The sequence below is a fragment of the Pelodiscus sinensis genome, chromosome 8 (genome assembly GCF_052426305.1).
Source record: "Pelodiscus sinensis isolate ZL-2025 chromosome 8, ASM5242630v1, whole genome shotgun sequence".
Classification (NCBI taxonomy): Eukaryota; Metazoa; Chordata; order Testudines; family Trionychidae; genus Pelodiscus; species Pelodiscus sinensis.
The window spans coordinates 8420603-8440090 of NC_143059.1; the positions used below are offsets into that span (position 1 = coordinate 8420603).

The 19488-nt window shown below is 38.2% G+C and overlaps 1 protein-coding gene and 1 long non-coding RNA gene across 8 annotated transcripts in view; one reads left to right on the forward strand and one right to left on the reverse strand.

Moving 5' to 3' along the window:
* The window catches only part of LOC149523969 (uncharacterized), a 98078-nt gene extending 85277 nt beyond the window's left edge, over positions 1-12801 (reverse strand). For 2 of the 4 annotated variants that reach the window (XR_016350157.1, XR_016350154.1), the window contains exon 1: positions 12664-12795. This is a non-coding gene — a long non-coding RNA (uncharacterized LOC149523969). Of the gene's footprint in view, positions 1-12663 lie in introns of all 4 variants that reach the window. The other 2 variants (XR_016350153.1, XR_016350156.1) reach the window with 1 other exon arrangement.
* Positions 1-19488, forward strand: part of LRMDA (leucine rich melanocyte differentiation associated) — an 865870-nt gene that overhangs the window by 753898 nt on the left and 92484 nt on the right. The gene's annotated exons all lie outside the window — the stretch shown is intronic.

The following is a 19488-nucleotide window of genomic DNA, read 5'->3' on the forward strand; positions in this document are numbered from 1 at the left end:
TGCAGTTGAGACAGACTGTCTGATATTAGCCAAGTTGAGCTTTGGCCGATAGCTCGAGAGAGAACCCCTTTGTGCTTCAAGCCAGGGGATTTTCTGTGGGTAGTGTTTAGAACACTGTTAAAATGGCAAGTTGTTCTTTTCCATGTGGAAGTGTCACAGCCAGGACTTTGGGTAATCCTCACCAGTGGTCAGAGCAGTGGCACGGAGAAGCCAGGAGCTACATTGAAGATCAGAACTGGAATCAGGAACCAAGGGTAGAGTCAAGGTTCAGAGCCAGGATAAGGAGTTGTAAAGCAAACTGGGAGGCAGGTTGCTCAGACAGCTGGTGAGGGGAGTCGATTTTGTTTATGTACACTTCCTGGAACTGGGCTCAAATAGGGCACCTGGGCCAATTGGAGCCCACGAGGGAAGCTACCAGTTCTGCTTTTTGAGGTGGCATTTCCTGGTGTGTTTATCTCCAAGGGATCTATATTACAATGTGCTCAACCCTACCATGGCTTCTGGGAAGCAGCACAACAGTTTATTGTCCATCCTGCACCCTGCAGACCTTCAATTGGGGATTTTCTAAGACATGCTTGCAGGCTAGTATGCTAGGTAGGCAAGCATGCAATCTCTGTTCTCAGCGGCAGCATGGAGCAAGGTGGGTTGAGTTGTCTCTGCTTTCGGGGGCAGCCTTCTTTGTCTCCTGATTTGAATTCTTGCATGCTTAAGGTTCTGAATTCTAGGAAATAAAGTTGTATTGCATTTCAACCTTCCAATAAGAATATTTATGTTTTAGGAAATTTCTCTGTGTGTCTCCCGCAGGCTGCAGTTTTTCAAAGGAGCTCAAGGGATTTATGTATCTTAGTCCCCACAGACTCCTTTTAAAGTCCAAGCTATGGTGATGATCACATTTTCTATTTATATTTCATTTTCCTTTTAATAAGTAACTCCCCCTAAACATGTATTTTTTATTTTTATTTTTTAAATAAAGGGCACCCTTTCTTTTTGAATAATTACAAAATGCATTCCCGAGAAGGAACATAACATATATCAGTTAAACATTTCAAACCCATTGTGCTTCTTAAACTATTGCAGGGAAAGGGACAGGAATCCCACTTCTCTCTAGTGGACAGATAATGAGCAACCCAAGGGCTTTTTCACTGAAGCACAAGGTTGGGGTATTTTTTTTTCTGTCCAGTAAACCCACAAATTGAAATGATCCACGGAATGCTTCTCTGAGTTGTTCACAAAAATAATTATGTGATTGCTTCTGATACCATGTCATTTCTTTGCTGAAGCTGATGCTATTATGGCCATAAACTACTACAGCATAACAGCTGTTTATCAAAATATTCATGGAGATTTTCTGTGACGGGAGAAATGTGCATACTTGTAATACAGTTTCCATGGAAAAAAGATGCATGTTCTTAGATTTACTCAAAATGATGTCGTACATTTCTAAAATTGACAGAACTAGTTCAGTATATTATCCATAATAAAATAAGAACTGTGGTATTTAAACACTAATTTGGTGCATATCAATTTGCATGGAAGGACTTTAAGATATTGCAAAACATGTTTTTATAACAGACTATGGCTGTTATAACAGACTATATCCCAGTCTTGAATAAAGGTCATTATCAACTTGCAGTGTGTCATAGTTTGTATCTACCCGCTTTAACAAGTAGATGTTGCACAGCATTTTTGATTGATATTTAGGATGATTTGGAAATCTAAAAAAGAAAAAAACACACACGCACTAGTACAGTGCTCCCAAAACACTGGGAATTAGAGCCAGGAATGTACCTATGGTTTAGGGTAAGGAGTAATAATGAGCACACATAACAATAAACAACCATGATGTGAAGTAGACTGTAAGTCATTTGCACCTTGAGATTTTCCTAGAATCTGTGCCCGTAAAGAAATGTGGTAATACATTCTTGCGCTTTTTGCCAAAATAATTTCTGGTACACAAGATTTTGCTTTGAGGCAATCAGAATTCCATAACATATTTAGGAGATAGGAGGGCAGGGAGCAAAGTCACAAAAAACCACACTAATTTGGAGCCATAATTCACATTCAGATTACCCTCGATCATAAATTGGTCCTGTCGCTTTCACAGCTGATATTACAATAATGAAATCTTCTCTAAGTAGTTAAAATTGTTTTATTCAATAAGAAATCATCTTTGATCATTTTGGAAGCACAAAATGAGCTCGCGTGTCTGCTGGCCAATTCCTGTAAACTCTCTCTTAACCCGTCCTTTCAACACATCAGTCAAAAAGAAAAATGTTTCCCTGCTTTGGTTTCTTTTTCCTCCTTAGGGATATGCATTATTACATGTAGGCACCTTGGGTAGCAAAATGAAGGTTAACTTTTCCCAAGTGCCCATGAAAAAAAGAGTGCTTTTGTATCTAATGTTCCATTCAAATAATACTTTTGTGTGGCCTTACTCAGAACTCTAGCTTTAGCTTGAAGAAATCTGTTTGATAAAACTTATCTAAGAGTTAACTTTTAAAAAAAAAACATTATCTGTACTTTATCTATTTATTTATTAGTATTACAGCTACTTTGAGGCATAATTGGGTTAGGTACTCTTTAACCCTACAGTAACAGACAGTTCTTGCCCTCAATACTTACCCTCTAAATAGATAACACAGACAAATGGTAGAAAAAGGGAAGAGATGTTACTTCCATTGCAGCTGGGGAACTGAGACAGAGAGATTAAGGCATTGCCCAAGGTCACACAAGGAGTCTGTGGCGGAGACAACAATTGAATTTCTGTCTCCTGAGTCCCCACCCTGTGCCTTATTTACAAGGCCTTCCTTCCTTCCTTCCATGTCTGAAGTGCCATCTACTTGATTTATGAGTTGGCCATGTGCTTTGCATTGCATAGCAATAATTTCCACCTACTGTAGGGACTCAGGCAATTTACAAATCAATTGTTTGCTGTGCTATTTCGTAAGAAGTTTTGTACCGAAGCTGTCTCTTTCTGTCTAAATTTATGGACTTGTGCTGAAAGGAAATTTAGAAGGCAACAGATTCTTAGTAAAATGTTGTTAGCTCCGTGAAAGGTAGAATGGTCAATAACATTCTCTATGCTTCAAGTCCCCAAAACAAAAGGGAAATTTATCCTCCTCCACTGAGACATAAACTAGTCTACTTTTAGTCATTTATCTGCAAAGTTGATGCTCACCATAGTCATTCATCAAACATTTTTGTGGAGTGATTCTGGCAAGGCCTCTTGGCATCAGCCTTTGAAATTCTAAGAGCTCTTGCATCCTCCGGGAATGGGGTGACTCTCTTCTTATTGCACATCTGGAAGGAATGTTGCTGCCTTTCTCTTTCAACATGGAGACTTTTTAAGATGGTCATTTCACCTCTGAACTATCTATGTTAGTATCTTGAAATGCTAAAGACTTGATAAAAATTGAACAGAAAAAATATTAACTATTTTATGAAAAACTTCTTTTCCCATAGTCCAGTGTGTATGGCTTAAAGAGAAAGTAGCCATCATGTGTGACTGTCATAATGAAGAGAGCAGGTAAAGTGATACTAAAAATGCTGTATCAAATGTCTGCAATAATGTCATCATTGACTTTGGTACTTTGACAGAATAAGTTGATCGGGGCGGGGAAGGAAAGAAAACATGTTCTGTGATTTATTTAGGGTAATATACATTAACCCCATTGTGCCATTTGGGGTCATCACTAATATTTATTTAAGTGGAGAATAAATATCCACTCTTGTTGAGTGCCATCAATCTTTTTCATTCTCTACAAGGATTTATAACAAATACGACCAAAAAGTGTGTTAAGTGTTGGCTTAAGAATGTGTATACAAGAAAAAGGTATAAAGTTGTGTATACCGAGGACCTGATTCTGCAGTCAGACCTGATTCCAATTCCTCATTTGTAAGTTATCTTAAAAAATGAAAATTGGCAGAGTATATTCCCATAACAACCGTATCTCTGACCTGCAATAGTAACTGGAAGGATTTGAGGAACCATGAAGGTATGTAAAATCTCATGTTTCACTTTTTATGTAGTAATGTAGATACTATGAAACCGTTGAATGATACTATTATAAACGTTGAATCATTTCAGCTCTCATGCATAGTAATGTAAATCAAGAAGAAAAAAAAAGTGCAAAACGCTACAAATCAAAAGTTTCCTAGTGATCCTCCCAGTTAACATAGACCTACCACTCAAAAAGCAAGTGTGAGGTCCACACTCCCTCTCAATTGCTAAAAATATTTGTTTTTGTTATCAAACAAGCTGTAACTAGATAAAGACTATGCTCCCCATCCAGCAAAGCACTAACACTTGAACTTAATTTAAAGCATACGCTTGAATTCTGTTAGCAAATAGGAATAGACTTAAGCATGTGCTTAAAGGATTTACTCCAGCAGGGCCTATGTATGTAATAAAGGCCTATGTTGTTCGGAACTTTTCAGTTGTTGAAATCTAGCAAAGTTTGAATTTGGAGTGAGATCTCAAAGACAAATGACGAAGGGCAAAATGCCAACAGGAGATGCATTAATAATCCATAATAAAACATTGGTAGCCAACCAATTTGGGACATTAAAGGAAATAATGGCTTTAAATTATCCAATATTTCGAGCACACTCGGTTCCATCAATAAGTACAGGAACCATTAAACCAGATTTTTAATGTACAAGGAAAATAAAATCCCTAGATATCTTATTTCAGTTCAGCTACAGCTTTTTTAGTTTTAATTGTACAACACAATTCAGTCTATTATAAAATATTATTGTACTTTTGTGGCTAATTTTTAGAATTACAAATTATTAGCTACTTGCTGTGGGTTGAACAATCTTTAGATTATATATCTTTCATGACCAGGATTGTCTCTGTCTGTACAGCCCCAGTACATTCTGTATTGTGGCCTTTAGATGCTACCATAATATAAATATTACTGCCAATAATTATGGTCCAAGTAATTTTATATATATTTCTATTGTCACGCCTCCCATTTAACTCTGCAGCCTTGGAATTATGCATGCTAGGGTCCATGGAACTGAATATGAACACTCGTGGGTCTCAACTCCTCACTGCAAAAGGCCTAGGCATTCTAAGTACTTCACTGGCTTGCCAACAGGGATTTTCTGTACAAGAAGTTGTGGTGGCAATGTACATTAAATTTTGTATGTAGAGGTGGGTGGCATTGGGATAAAATTTGCATATAAAGTTTGAGATTTGAGGCTGAATCAGAGTTTGGATCAGATTTGCTGAGGTCCAGGCATATTATGTCTACCACCTTCTCCTAACTGCCCAGCCGGTTGCCAGGTCAAAGAAGGAGATCAAGCTGATTTGCATGATTTGACATAGAATATTTTTACCCAGTAGAGAGTTCCTTACCATTATATCCTTTTGGCCCAAAAGGTTTTAATGTTTTCATTTTCCTTCACTAACCTTATTCTGAAACACTTTCACCATTAGGGTTGCCAGATGGTTTAACCAAAAATACCAAACAACTCCCCTCCCCTACAAAAAAAACACATAGGAAAAAAATTTCTGGTGGGGGGTGGGAGAGGGAGACCAAAGCTGTTGAGCAATAAATAAATAAATAAATAAACCAGCATAGCTCCTTTCAGTGCATACAGTGTCAGAATAGGTATAGGAAAAAGGGAGAGGTTGAGCAGTAAGACCCAGGGAAGGCATTGCTTCCCCTTGCTTCAGGTCTTTAGGCTTTTTGCCAGTGGCCATCTTGTTTTATTGGTCGAGTCAGAAGGTAGCTTCCCTGTGGAACCAGGTAAACAGGGATCCGGGGGGGGGGGGAGGGAGGAGAGAGGCTGGGCCCAGTTGCTGAGTGTGTCGTAGGGTTGCCAGGTGTCCGGTATTTTTGCCTCCTGGCAGGAAAAAAAACCCAGAGAATACCAGACATTTTAGGTGTCCAGTATTTTCTGATTTTTTTTTACCAGACAGGAGGTGAAAATACAGGACTTGTCCAGGTCAATACCGCACATTTGGCAACCCTATTCACCATGGCAGAGCCAATTGAAAATGACTGGAAACTATTGATGGGATGATCTAAAGTTAAGATGGCCGTCCCTATTCTAGCTAATATTTATAAAAGGCAAATGACTATAGTTCACATTGAATTTTATGAATAAATATGAGCATTACTAAGTATTCAATAACCCATACAATAAGTGGTTGTTTTCTTTATTCAACCAGCTAGGGGGAAACTTTACCTTAAATGTCTATTTCAGCTCCACCAAAAACATTGTCCAAATACTTTTAGATTATTGGTTATTGCAGTGAAGAAAAACACGGTAGCAGTGGGTATTTATTTATTATTTTCCAAATAAATTATTTCATCTGATGTTTGGTAGTCTGAACTTTAACATTGTTCTCCTGTCTAGTGAATTGTATCATTTCTCAGACTTTAGACAGAGCTGTTAGAGAGATTGACTGAAGGGATCAAAAATTGGTGAAATTTTGGTAGTTATATCTGGCAGTGAATAGACAAATAACCCATATTAGCTCCAAAGAAAAGGAATTATGTAGTGTATATCACTGAGCATTTCTCCTGCTTTCCAAATGTGTTGGTCATAAAAGACCTGAATAAATTGAACATTTTGCAACTCAGTATGTGTTGCTTCAATGTCCACATAATTTAAAACCATCCCACAACCTATTTAGAGAGCTGTTTTCATAGAATTGTTTTCATAGTGTTGGCACTAAAAGTTAGTTCTGATTGGAAGTTGAAACAAATGGTGAAAAAGCCATCTTTACAACAAAAGAGCATTGATATAAACATTGGTTTCCACTCTTCTGATAGGTTAGCAATTGTTTCGGTCATGGGGAGAAAGTATCTTCCCATTTGTACTACAGATTTCAGAGGCATCCTGTAATCACTTGAAGAATGTAATGATTAAAACTTCCTTAAGAGTTATCCTATTGTAGCTTTCTGAGAGACGTTAGGCATTTACTCACATGGCATGTAACATGAAATTCAAATCAAACAATGAAAGAGATGTGATTTGTTTCTCTGATACATTCAGCTGGGTATAATTCCCATAAATACTAAAGCAAATGGAAGGAAAGAAGTAGGATAATATCATGACTAGCCTATATTTACTGTATATGTTCCATAGAGAGTCAGATATCATAGTGATAGGTATAGTAAATGAACTTGTATATGATACAGAGCAAATCACTTAGGTACCTCTGAAGCTGGATTCAAAAAAAAAAAAAAAGCCCATAAAAGAATAATAAAATAATTTATCAATACTCATCAGGACGAAACACTTACTTTAGCAGTTTGATCGTTATTACTTTCCTGCATACTTCTTTCTACACTCATTCATACAATTATTTCAGGGACTGCCCTTGTTAGCATGGAATCGCTACTTAATCTTTAATCAGAATGCTTCTGGCCTAGTTCGCTCTTGTAATAGGGGATGAAAGATATCCTCATATAGTTTATGCTGTCCTTTCTCCTCTGAATCCTGTTGACCACTTATTTTAGCATTAGTGCAGGACTTAAGTGGTGCCTTCAACCTTTTGTAGAAGCCTTTTAGTCTGAGGTAAATATGACCCATGTGCTATAGATTATACTAAAATAGGTGAGATTGCGAACACTAGTGAGTTCAGAGAAATAACACAGAGGGACCTACAAGGGCTAAAAATAACAGCAGAAAATAACAATGTAATTCATCTTGGGAAAATACAGACTAATCTGTAGGGGTGGGTCAATAAACCAATACAGAGACATTCAGCGAGTGTGACAAATGTAGAAAAATAGATATGCTGAAAGAGGCCTATTGATAAGAATGATAGTGGATAAGAAATTGAGCTTGCAATATGATAGTGAAAAGGGGCTGATGTAATTGGAGGGGAGCATGTGCAGAGTATCAGTCCTCGCCACAGGAAGTATAAAGTCCTTTTGTATATGGCTTTAGTGGGTGACCATGTTTTGAATATTTTGCTCCTTTGTGGATATCGCCATACCTGAATGGTATTGACAAATTGTAAGGATATCAGTGTAAATCAACAATAATAATTAGGGCTCTAGAAGGACTGATTTATGCAGAAAAACTAAGAACTAAATGCTGCATGCTTAATATAATATGATTAAGCAACAGTGAAGTGTGTGTGTTTTGGGGAATGTCTAAATGGCAACATTATTTGGAAGTAACTAGCGTTATTTTGAAATAATTTAGTCCGCGTCTACACAACAGGCAGTTATTTTGAAATAATATTGAAATACTGTCAAACTGGAGGACTTCTTACTCTGACTCCTATAACCCTCATTGTACGAGGAGTAAGGGAAGCTGGAGGAAGAGTGCTTTATTTTGAAATAAGTGCTGTGTAGATGCTTCCAATATTGAAATAAGCTATTTAGAAATAAGCTACAGCTCAATTTGCATAGCTTATTTCGAGTTAAACCCTGCTGTACAGACGAACCCTTGGTGAGCAGTGGTCAAAGCTAAGTGCCTGTGTATTTGAAATGCATTTTATAAAGAAATGTAGAGAGATGGAAGAAGAAGGGAAATGTAGGCTTAATATTAGGACAAAAGAACTTCCTGGCAGTGAGGTCTCTATTAGACTGTGGGATAGTCCCCAATGTGAGTGGTAGAGTCCACATTGCTTAGCACATTAACAAATATACAGAACAAAATACTGGAAATAAATGTTAGGAAACAGTTGGCACTAACCAGGGGATGGACTACTGTACTTTGTACTGGGGATTTACTTTGTACTGTGTCAACTTTTTCTTAAAGATATGATCCTGGACATATATCATTCGTTTGTGAAGGTGCAACCTATAGGAACTGATCTCTCTCTTCTTTGTTATTATTTTCTCAAAATTTCTCATTCACTCTTCACTACAGATTTTATATCCTAAACTCAATGACAACAGTAAGTGTTTAATGAGGATGCTCCTTTAGTCTTTTCTGACCTTTTATGTATTTGTTTTTATTCATTATTTGGTAGTCACCTAACTATTGGCATACCAGCAGTCATGAAAATCAGCTGTTTAATGATGATAAATGTAAGCATGGAGGCTAATTAGTTCAATTTCAAGAAAGCAAATTTTAGAGAATTAAGAAACATGGTAACCACGCTGCAGTAAGACAGAGAAGTAAAATGAAGGGTGGTAAATGTCTAAAGTATTCTTGAACGCTCCATGGTTCAAGAAAGTAAACCCATCACCAGAGAGATGTCAGTAACTGTAAGGCACTAGTGAGATCATTTTGGCTTTCAGTAATAACCACCTAATTTCCAGAAAAAAATTGGGAGGAATTTAACAACAACATAATGAGGAACCAAGTGGAAAGGACTTAGGTGGAAAGATCCAAATAATTTCCTGTGTATCTGACTAGCCAATGACAAAGTGGGACTATAACTCTAGGGTGATTGTACAATGGGATTTTACAAAGCAATGGGAAGAAATTCTGGAAAGGAAAATAAGATTAAATATTGGGAGGAATTGCCCAGTATTTTGTTCTTTTAGATGTGAAAATAGCCTTTTAAGATTTTGGTCGAAACCCCCAACCTTGCACAAATAGTTTAAAACAGCATTGGGTACAGGGCCCAGGAAAGAGGATTGCACAAATTAGAACTGAGTAAAATCCAACCTAACTGAACAAGCAGCTACAGAGAAAGTTTTAAGAAAATGTTTTGAACAGCTATGTTTATTGGTAAATGAATGTTAATGGATAATTCTCCCCCTCCCCACTTCTCATCTATCAGCAATGGGCAGTGAGCATTGGTGAAAATGGTAAGAGATTTTAGAATTAGTTTCTTTTCCTCTATGGTTAATTTCCAGGTTAGAGTTAATTTTGAGGTGTAGTCAAGATGTAGGTTTTTTTTTTAGGGTTACAATGATGAATTCTATATAAACTGGAATTTGTATCAATATATAGTAATAGTTTGTATGAACAAACTGGAACCTGTCAGGATTCAAATAGTTCTGAATTCATAAACTATCGTGACTAGCAGTCTGTGTGGTTCTTCAATAAAACTAGGATTTCAAACATACATTGCTGAATCATTGATATCTCATGTAGGTTTTAATGAAATTTTGGTTTCGTTTGAGCCTTTCTTTCCATTGGATAGAATGGCCACAGCGATTTGCATTTAACATGTTCATGGCAACATACTGTTTGAGTTTTGTGCTAGGGCTTGTTCAGTGTTTGCCTATGTTTCTATTTAATGCTCTCCATCCATCTTTCACATACATGATTTATAGGGAAGTGTTTATAACTTGTAACATAAAAAGGTAAAATGATTTATGATTAAATAATTTGTTTCTGAAGCTCTGGCTGAGCATGAAAGTATACCTTCAGATGAGACGCTGTTTACGTCACTCTAGATCCATATAAATCTTATGCTAGCCTTTAGTCATTGACTTTGCCTTAACCCCACGCTACTTCCGGTTTCAATTCATCCATTCTCAGCAACAGTGAAGCTCTGGGAAAATAAGTCTCTTGGTGTGAAAGGATTATTAATCATTCTGATTATATACAGTTCAAGCTTTCTTCTTTGTCATCTGGATGAATAGAAAAGTGTGGAGGTGAAAAAAACACCATATTCTGAAGGTTTCTTAGAGGCTATCCAAAACTTCAGTTCTTCTGAAAAAATCTAATATGAACCTTTGTGTCTCTGGTAAAATATAGTAAAGAAACACTTTTTTTAAATAAAAAAACCTCTTCTCCAGAGAGAAAGTATAAGTCCAAACCTTTTTTTCTTCTTTGGTTTCCTCTAAATATATTATGCTCTGCAGGTCAAAATGATTTACTTCTAAATTTTTGGACATCTGAGTTCTATTCTACTCTTGCCAGTGTGTTTTCAGCTGTGCCAAAACTGAGCAGGTCTCTGGTTCCTTTGTAACATCAAAACGAAGACATTTATCATTGAGATTTATCATGGGACAGCCAGCCAGATGGTTTGGGTATTTTAAAGGTGAACTGTTTGGGTCTTGATTAGCTCATGTGATCTTTTAGTTAAAGACAACTAAATCAGCTGCTCAGTGGAAAACCCTTTTTCTTCCTGTTAGTAATGCAGAAAATATTAATGTAATGGCAGATGTGGCATAGATTGTCATTGCAGAAAGAAAACCAAGTCATAACCAATTCTGCTGATTGCATTCTAATTATAATGTGACCTCCTACTGCTTTACATAGAGGCAGTATTCATTTCAGATACACCGCTGAGAAACGTGCACAATATATGACCCTCAAAGGGGCAATTGAAAGATACAAGCTTGGAATTTTTTACTCGTACCAAAGGCCTTTCTTCTGCTAAGTCTGTGCTGATTGGTCTAGAAAAAATGCTCTTGATTATACATAGACCAGACTTATTGGGAACAGAGACCTATAGGCTTTGAAATATTTTCATTCAAATGATATTCAGATTTTAAGTCAGCATCAAGTGTGATATGAATTGATAATTGCAATGCACTGTGATGTCCAATGAAAGAGAGGCTAGGCTTCTGTCTGATTTCTTGTTAAGGGCAGAAGAATGTTCAACATTTGGGAAGTAACAGAGAGGTAGCTGTGTTAGTCTGAGCTTGGTAAAACAAAAAAAGCAGTCATTTAGCACTTTAATTAAAGACTAACAAGATGGTTTATTAGGTGATGAGCTTCCGTGGGGCAGACCCACTTCCTCAGATCATATTCTGAAAGTGAATTGGCATGACCATTATATAACAGAGGGATACAATGAAGAAGTAAACAAATTACACAGTAATGAATCAGCTACATAGCTTTCACAATTCACTTTCAGAATATGATCTGAAGAAGTGGGTCTGCCCCAAGAAAGCTCATCACCTAATAAACCTTCTTGTTAGTCTTTAAAGTGCTACATGACTGCTTTTTTTGTTTTAGCAAAGTTTGGGAAGTTTGTTACAAACAAGAATCCGAACATTGGCATGCTTATCTCGCCATCTATGGATGCTGAATCATTTGGGAAATATGAGAAAACCCTATTCTCATGGTGAAATGTCTAGTACTTCCTGTTTTCAATCAAACTTGAAATATCAGGGGAATTATATTTTCTGTTATAATTCAGCCTCTGATCATTTCATAATCAGGAGGGTACAGAGAGGATATATATATATTTTTTGCATTATGTGAACCCTCCACTTTGTGTTCAAGATGTGTTGGGGATGGTGCCTTAACGTGAAGCTGGGATGAAGGTGGTATTGGTCTATTTTAAAAAAAATCATTTCTCTAATCTATTTCCCTGCGACGTAGGTCAGGACCATCCCAAGTCTGCTGGGGTTTAGTACACTTACAAGAAAAAGGTTTCTCTCAAATTGCAAAGAGTAACTAAAAGATAATGTATTTTACCTTGGTCAGACACTGGGGTGGGGAATGGGAAGAAAATCCCTACTGCCTCGATAGGAGCTTCAGGGGGTAGCCGAGTTAGCCTGTTACCATTTGTTGGTTTTTTGCCTGGACAGATGATGTGAGATGTTGTATTTTGATTTTCACAGACTGTCCTTGAATGCTAGGTGCCCCACAAAATTAATATCAGTAATATTTCCATACAGATTTAAAACCTGATATGTAGTAGCACAATTCCCATGTGTAATTGCTTAACAAGTCCAGTGCTGTACAGGTCCACCTGACAATAGAAATGTATCCAGAATCAAATTCCTTATTATCCACTCTCACCGTGAAATGAAATAGCAAAAAAGTACATACCTGATGCTTTCTGCTACCAGCAACAATCTTCAGTAATTCAACATGTTTGGGTATAGATATTACTGTTGGCATATAAAACCACCAACATAAGCGTGAAATACCCAAGCAACAGTTTCTTCTACTGCTCAGTCCTTCAAGTCTGTTCAAAGTTTTCTGAACTAGTCTTTTTCTCTGCTGTGAAATAGTCTGAATCAAAGCCAAGTGAAAACTTCTCTGATTATGGTTTCTCTTTATGGAACTCCCTTCTCGAAATCATTTACCACATATCAAGGTTCAGTTTAAATATTTTCTAGTGGCCTAATCTAAAACCCATTGACGTAGTTTAATCTTTGTGCATTAGCTCTTCAAGCCAATGTCTGCACAGAGCTATTTACAAATAATCCCATTGTAGTCAATATTTTTGTGCATCGGAGGAGAGAATTTTGCCCTATATGTGAATGTAGTTGATAAGAAAACAAGAGCAACTAAACCATTATTATTTTTAGCCCACTTCTGTGAGGTGTCCCAGCTTCCTGGGAAGCCATCAGAAATTTGGTGACTCAGCATCTTGAATGATTGGTTACTTAGAGTACCAAGGACTACAGAGAAACCAGACAGGCATATAGCATCCCAACTTGCCCAGCTAATACTGGGGCAGAATATGGATGAAAGAATGTGTCTTGCAATATCTAATGGAATTTTATTGATACACAACTATAAAAGTGAATGAGAGATTCATATATGTAGATAATGAGAAAGTTCCCCACTTATAATCACTTAAGGGATAATTATATATAGTTGTTTATATTTTAATAGGGTATCAAGTAACCCTTTATTCTCAATGGGTCATTTTTTATTCTTGCCTGGTGTCTTTTTGTAATACTGGTGTATATAAATACATAAAATAAAGGAGATGGAAAACTAATGGTTCAAGAAATCACATAGCATCAGATAATTCTATTTTGAAATCACAGCAGTAGCACCCAGAGGCATAAACTCCCCAAATTACTAGTGAAAAACCCCTTTGATGTATCCAGTACTAGGAAAGCCTCAGGACATGTTTTTATTAGTGTCTAACATTTCCTCGAAAAATATATATATATATATATTTATTTATTTAATATCAGCTAAATGTTTAACACACACACATACACACACCTCTATTTAATGTTATAATTCAGTCACTCTGACACTTATTTACTAATGCTTCATCTTACTACTGAGATTTTTCTAGTGCTGCCTCTACAGCTTCAAGTGCCTCTCTGTTTTCTGTAGCAAATTGAGGTCTTTTTTACCTTATCTTTGTGCCAGTGGCCTGTGTTCACTTTTACATATGACGTTAGAGCTTCTTACAACCCTTTTAGTGAGAGAGGGTCTTGTAAACTCTTATTTGCAGATACTGGTGTGGAAAGCTTAGGATGTATCCATTGCTCTCAAGACTGGCCATAGCTCCAATATTTCCCCTGGAATTTCTCCTCTGCTATTGCTGGTGACAAAGTAAGTCCCCTCCTCACCCCTAAATGCCAAGCCTCAAAGATGTATGACTGAGAGAATCGTTTTTGTTAGTACAGGCAGTCCCCGGGTTACGTACAAGATAGTTACTGTAGGTTTGTTCTTAAGTTTAATTTGTATGTAAGTCGGAACTGGCTCCAGATTCAGCTGCTGCTGAAACTGACTAGTGGCTGACAACAGGAAGCCTGAGGCAGAGTTGCTCTGCCCTGGGCTTCCTGGAATCAGCCGCTGATGAGTTTCAACAGCGGCTGAATTTGGACACCTGGGACAGCAGCTGGGGCACTGCGGGATAGGTCCCCGCAGCACCGCAGCTCAGCTGCTCTACCCCAGGCGTCGTCGGCGAGAAAAGCCTGGTCTGCTGGGGGGGGGGGGTGCACTAGCTGTGCCCCCCCCCCAGCAGACCAGGGAGACACGGGTGGCAGGACCTCCGAGACGCGCCATGGTCCCGCCTGCATCCTCCGCGGCTTTGCTCCGTGTCTCCCTGGTCTGTTGGGGGGGGCTCAGTGCGTCTGGGCTGTCCCGCTGCCCGCGTGCTCCGCGGCTTTGCTCCACGTCTCCCTGGTCTGCTGGGGGGAGCCCCCTCCCCAGCAGACGAGGGAGACGCGGAGCAGCTTTTCTCGCCCCGAAGGACGCGGGTGGCGGGACCGTGGTGCATCTGGGCGTCCCGCCGCTCACGTCCTCTGGGGCGAGAAAAGCCTCATTCGTAACTGCGGATCTGACATAAGTCAGATCCGTGTAACTCGGGGACTGTCTGTATAAAAGACCATAGAGGTGGTGGGGTAATGTGCCTACACTGCTTAGCCACCCAGGAGGGGCTGTGGGGACACGCTACATGGCAGCCCCAGCCCTCAGCTGGTGTTGGATGGGGCTTGGCTGTGGCGGGGAGAGAGTGTTTGTTGAAGTTGCATGGTCTCAGCAGAAGGGGTGGGGTTTTGGGAGAAAGGGGTGGGGTTTTGTCTGTGTTCCTCAGCTGAGCCTTCACCTGCTGCCAATGAACCATCACTAATCTAATGTTCGCTCTGCCAAATGCTGTTCTTGCTCCTAAAATCTTATTTCTGAGGATCAGACCACAGTTTGTAACTGGTGCTCAGAAGGATATACAAAAGTCTTCATTCTTAAGCAGATAGTTTTCCAGTATCTGGATAGTCTCTCTTGATTCCTCATTGGGGACTTCTCCTCTCCTTGGTACTTTCTATGCTATTTAACCCTTCTATCCAAACCCTTTCAAAACATAATATATAATAAATGAGTGTCCTGCAACTCCTAAACAATTACTGTCACCAACCAAAGAGGGGAAGAAATCAGTTAACCAGGATGAAAATTACAAAGCTGGTCTTTGTAAAGATTTTGATTTGAATTAATATCTATAGCTTATCCAAAAATAATAATGCCAAAATATGTAAAACCCGATTCAGGAAAACTTCTCTATTAAGCATGTACCGAAATCTTACTGAAGTAAATCAGACTTACCCCCCACACATAATCTTTGGTGGACTTGATGGAGTCTTTGGCTTGGATCCTTTTTGGGGATGTAGAAACTCTGCTTAGGATAGGACAACTTTTTTGGTTGAGTGAGCGATTTCTTTATTTTTATTTGAGCCAGAGGGAGAGGCAGTTAATGAGGGTGTTGGTATTTAGGTTATCATTCTTCTTTCTTTGGAAAGGCTTCATAAAAGAGCATATTTGTAAAGTTCGTCAGAGCTGTCTTAATGTTCAGTGCCTCAGGATTCTGGGAAAAATAAATCCCGAGGGTTTGCAAATTGACATGTGTTTTCCTTTGTCTTTTTCTGCAACCAGATGAGAAACAAAGAAACATCTTAGAATATACTGGAAATATTTATCAGGTGCTTCAAATTATGTCACTGAGTGCAACTGAATTTTAATTCTATGGGGATTTTTATTTGTTTGCTTTCTTGATTGAGGGAAGGGACCTGATAATGTTTCCAAACATTGATATGGAGAAATGAAGTTGTGCTTGATAAGGATGCACAATGCTACTTTAAAATTGAAAAAAAAAAATGTGTCACATGAGAGAGCATAATCCAGTTCAGTGACGCGCTCTAATCTTGGGTGCCTTAAATTGCTCTGTTCCTATAAAAACAACAACACATGGTCTGGTAGCACTTTATAGACTAGTGAAACATGTAGATGGCATCATGAGCTTTCGTGGGCACAGCCCACTGCCATCTGGATGTTCTGAGGCACCAGTCAAGCATTCGCTATATGTCTGTGCGATAAGCAGGCCAAAATCCACAACTCGGACGCCAGCTGCCTGCTTCATACACTCCAGCCACACACTCATATCCATCAGCTTGTTGGCGACAGCTGATAAGATGACCCCAATGCCACCCCCCATTCCTAAATTTTCCCAAGCCATATATTCTGCAATGACCGGCCCTTTTCTAGACCACTCGGTATAATAATAATGTTTGTTCCATCCTCTAAAGAGACCAGATCACTTTAACTGAATTTAGCAATCACTTCAATTCAAACACGGTATTGGGTTGGTTTAGATTAAAAGCAAAACAAGTTTAACAACAAAAGATGAGAGGATTTAAAGTGAGTTCAAGTATAAAGGATAAAGGTACAAACAAATAAAAGTGAAAAACACTTTCTAGAGACTCAGACATAATGCAGCTATAGTGTAAGGTAATCAAGGTAAGATTCTTATCAACCTCACATCCAGAAAGATGGCTGTCCATCCAGTGGAGACAATCTCCCACAAAGCCCAAAATGTTCCTTCGTGGTCTTATGTAAAAGACAACATGGGCTCTTTGCACCATTTGTATAGACCAGTGAACCTTTGAAATTGGAATCTTTTGAAGATTCTCTCCCAAAAACCAGTTCATTCAAGCTGTGAGGAGGGTGACATGGAGTCTAGTGATAAAGGAAGTTCCATACTGAATTCCTCCACTTCTGGTGTTTGCTAATGTTTGCATATATCTGTTCCTGCCCTCTGCAATGCACGAGTGGCCATTTTCCATGTGATTGCTGTTTGTCTCTGATGACAGCTTGCTGGAGGTGTTGGCTTATTCTTTGTTTGGGAGAAACCTACTTAGTCACTCCCCAGACTTGCCTGGGAAACATGTTTTAGTTTCATATTTCACCTTCATTTTTGATGGTCTCTTAGGTATTTACCATACCCCCAAAATGCAAGTATATTAATGATCAGTGTGTATCATTTTTCCAATGATACCTTACATCAAATACAATTTATGACATTAATAAATTGGAGGTATTCTTAACTGGTCAGGCCAGCTAAAACTTAATACCAGATACCAGTGAGCCCTTTGTCCTCTTGCATTCAGATGTAGTTAGGCTTACAATGAGGTATCATTTTAATTTGAGGGGACAACTTACTTTAGTTTAAGAACTTGATTAGCTGATGAGTTTTGACAAGCAATGTCACTTCAAGAAGATTCAGATGAGTGAACTGCAGAGGTCAGACCTTAACAGCTGATTCCAAAATACTGTTACTTTACCTAATAACGGGTTGATTTTAATTTAGGGGGAGAAGTGAAGTGATATATAATTATGTGGTTAACCCTAGCACTTAAAATATTTTCTGTCTTTGCAAAATTGGTAATTTAAGAAGGTGATCAGAACATCCAAAAAGCCTCAGATTTTTCCTTTTATCTTCCTCATAAAAACCCATCTGATTAATAATGAAACTCAATAAATTACAAAACAAAAAAAATAAATACAATTCAGCTGGTAGAGTTAGTTTACATTCACATATGTTATTTATTTAAAATTTGGAACACGTTGAAAAACTGCTGACTCTGAGAGTTAAGGAAATATTGGTACTATTTCAGAAAAGATGAAGATGCATAACTCTGTATTTGCTTATGTTAATTTGACATGCTGAAAGGGAATGAAATTCTATTTATGTTTTTACATATTCTTTATCTGATGGCAGAGGAGAGGGTAAAGTTTAAGAAGCCTGATTTATATACTTATTCCCAAAATGCTATAGAATAAAGTGCGTGTATGTGTATGCATTTATACATGAATGTATGCATAAGATGTGGTGGTAGCTTTTTATTCAAGGACATAAATTTGCATAGAAATTCTGTTAAGTAGGTGAACATAGAATCATAAGGGTAATAGGGTTGGAAGTGACTTGAAGAGGTTGAGTCCAGTCCCCTGTACTCATAGCAGGACTAAGTCCTATCTAGATGGTTCCTGACAGGTATTTGTCTAATCTGCTCTTAAAAATCTCCCATGACAGAGATTCCGCAACACCCCCAGGGAATTTATTCCAGTGTTTAGCTACCCTTACAGGAGATTTTTTTCTAATGCCCAACCCTAAACCTTCCTTGCTGCAATGTGTGGTCATTGCTTCTTGTCCTATCCTCAGAGGTTAAGAACAGTTTCCCTCCAGCTTGTAACAAGTATTTAGATGTCTGAAAACCGTTTTATCATGTCCTCCCTCATAGGTCGTGTTTTCTAGACTTTTAATAATTTTTGGTGTTCTTCTCTGAACTTTCTCCAATTTGTCTGCATCTTTTTTGAAATGTGGTGCCCAGAACTGGACACGGTACTTTGCTGAGGCCTAATTGGTGACGAGTAAAGCAGAAGAATGACTCCCTGTGTCTTGCTTTTTTTTCAGTAGTGTCACACTGTTGACTCCTGTGTAGTCTGTGATCCACTCTGACCCAAAGATACCTTCCACAGTACTCCTTTGCTGTGCAGTCATTTCCAAATTTTGTCTGTGTGTAACTGATTGTTCCTTCCTAAGTGGAGTACTTTGCCTTTGTCCTTATTGAATTTAATCCTTTTTATCTCAGACCATTTCTCCAATTTGTCCAGATCATTTTGTTTTTTAATCCTATTCTCCAAAGCACTTGCACCCACTCCCACCTTGGAATCATCCACAAACTTTATTTGTTTACTCTCTCCATCATTATCTAAATAACTGAAAAAAATATTGAGCAGAACTTGAGCTAAAACTGATCCCTGTGGGATCCCACTTGTCACGCTTTTCCAGCATGACCGTGAACCATAGATAACTACTGTATGGGAATGGTTTTCCAATCTGTTTTGTAGCTCCATCTGGTTTTCCAACCTTTTTAGCAGCTCCATCTAGGTTGCTTTTCCCTAGTTTGTTTATGAGATGGTCATGCCAGACAGTATTAAAAGCTTTACTAAAGTTGAAATATATCACATCCAACGCTTCCCCCTATACACATGCCCTGTTACCCTGTCACAGACAGCTATCAGGTTGATTTGATGTGATGTTTTTGACAAATCCACGATGACTGTTACTTATCACCTTATTATTTTGCAAATTCATTGTTTAATTATTTGCTCCATTAGCTTTCTGGGTACAGA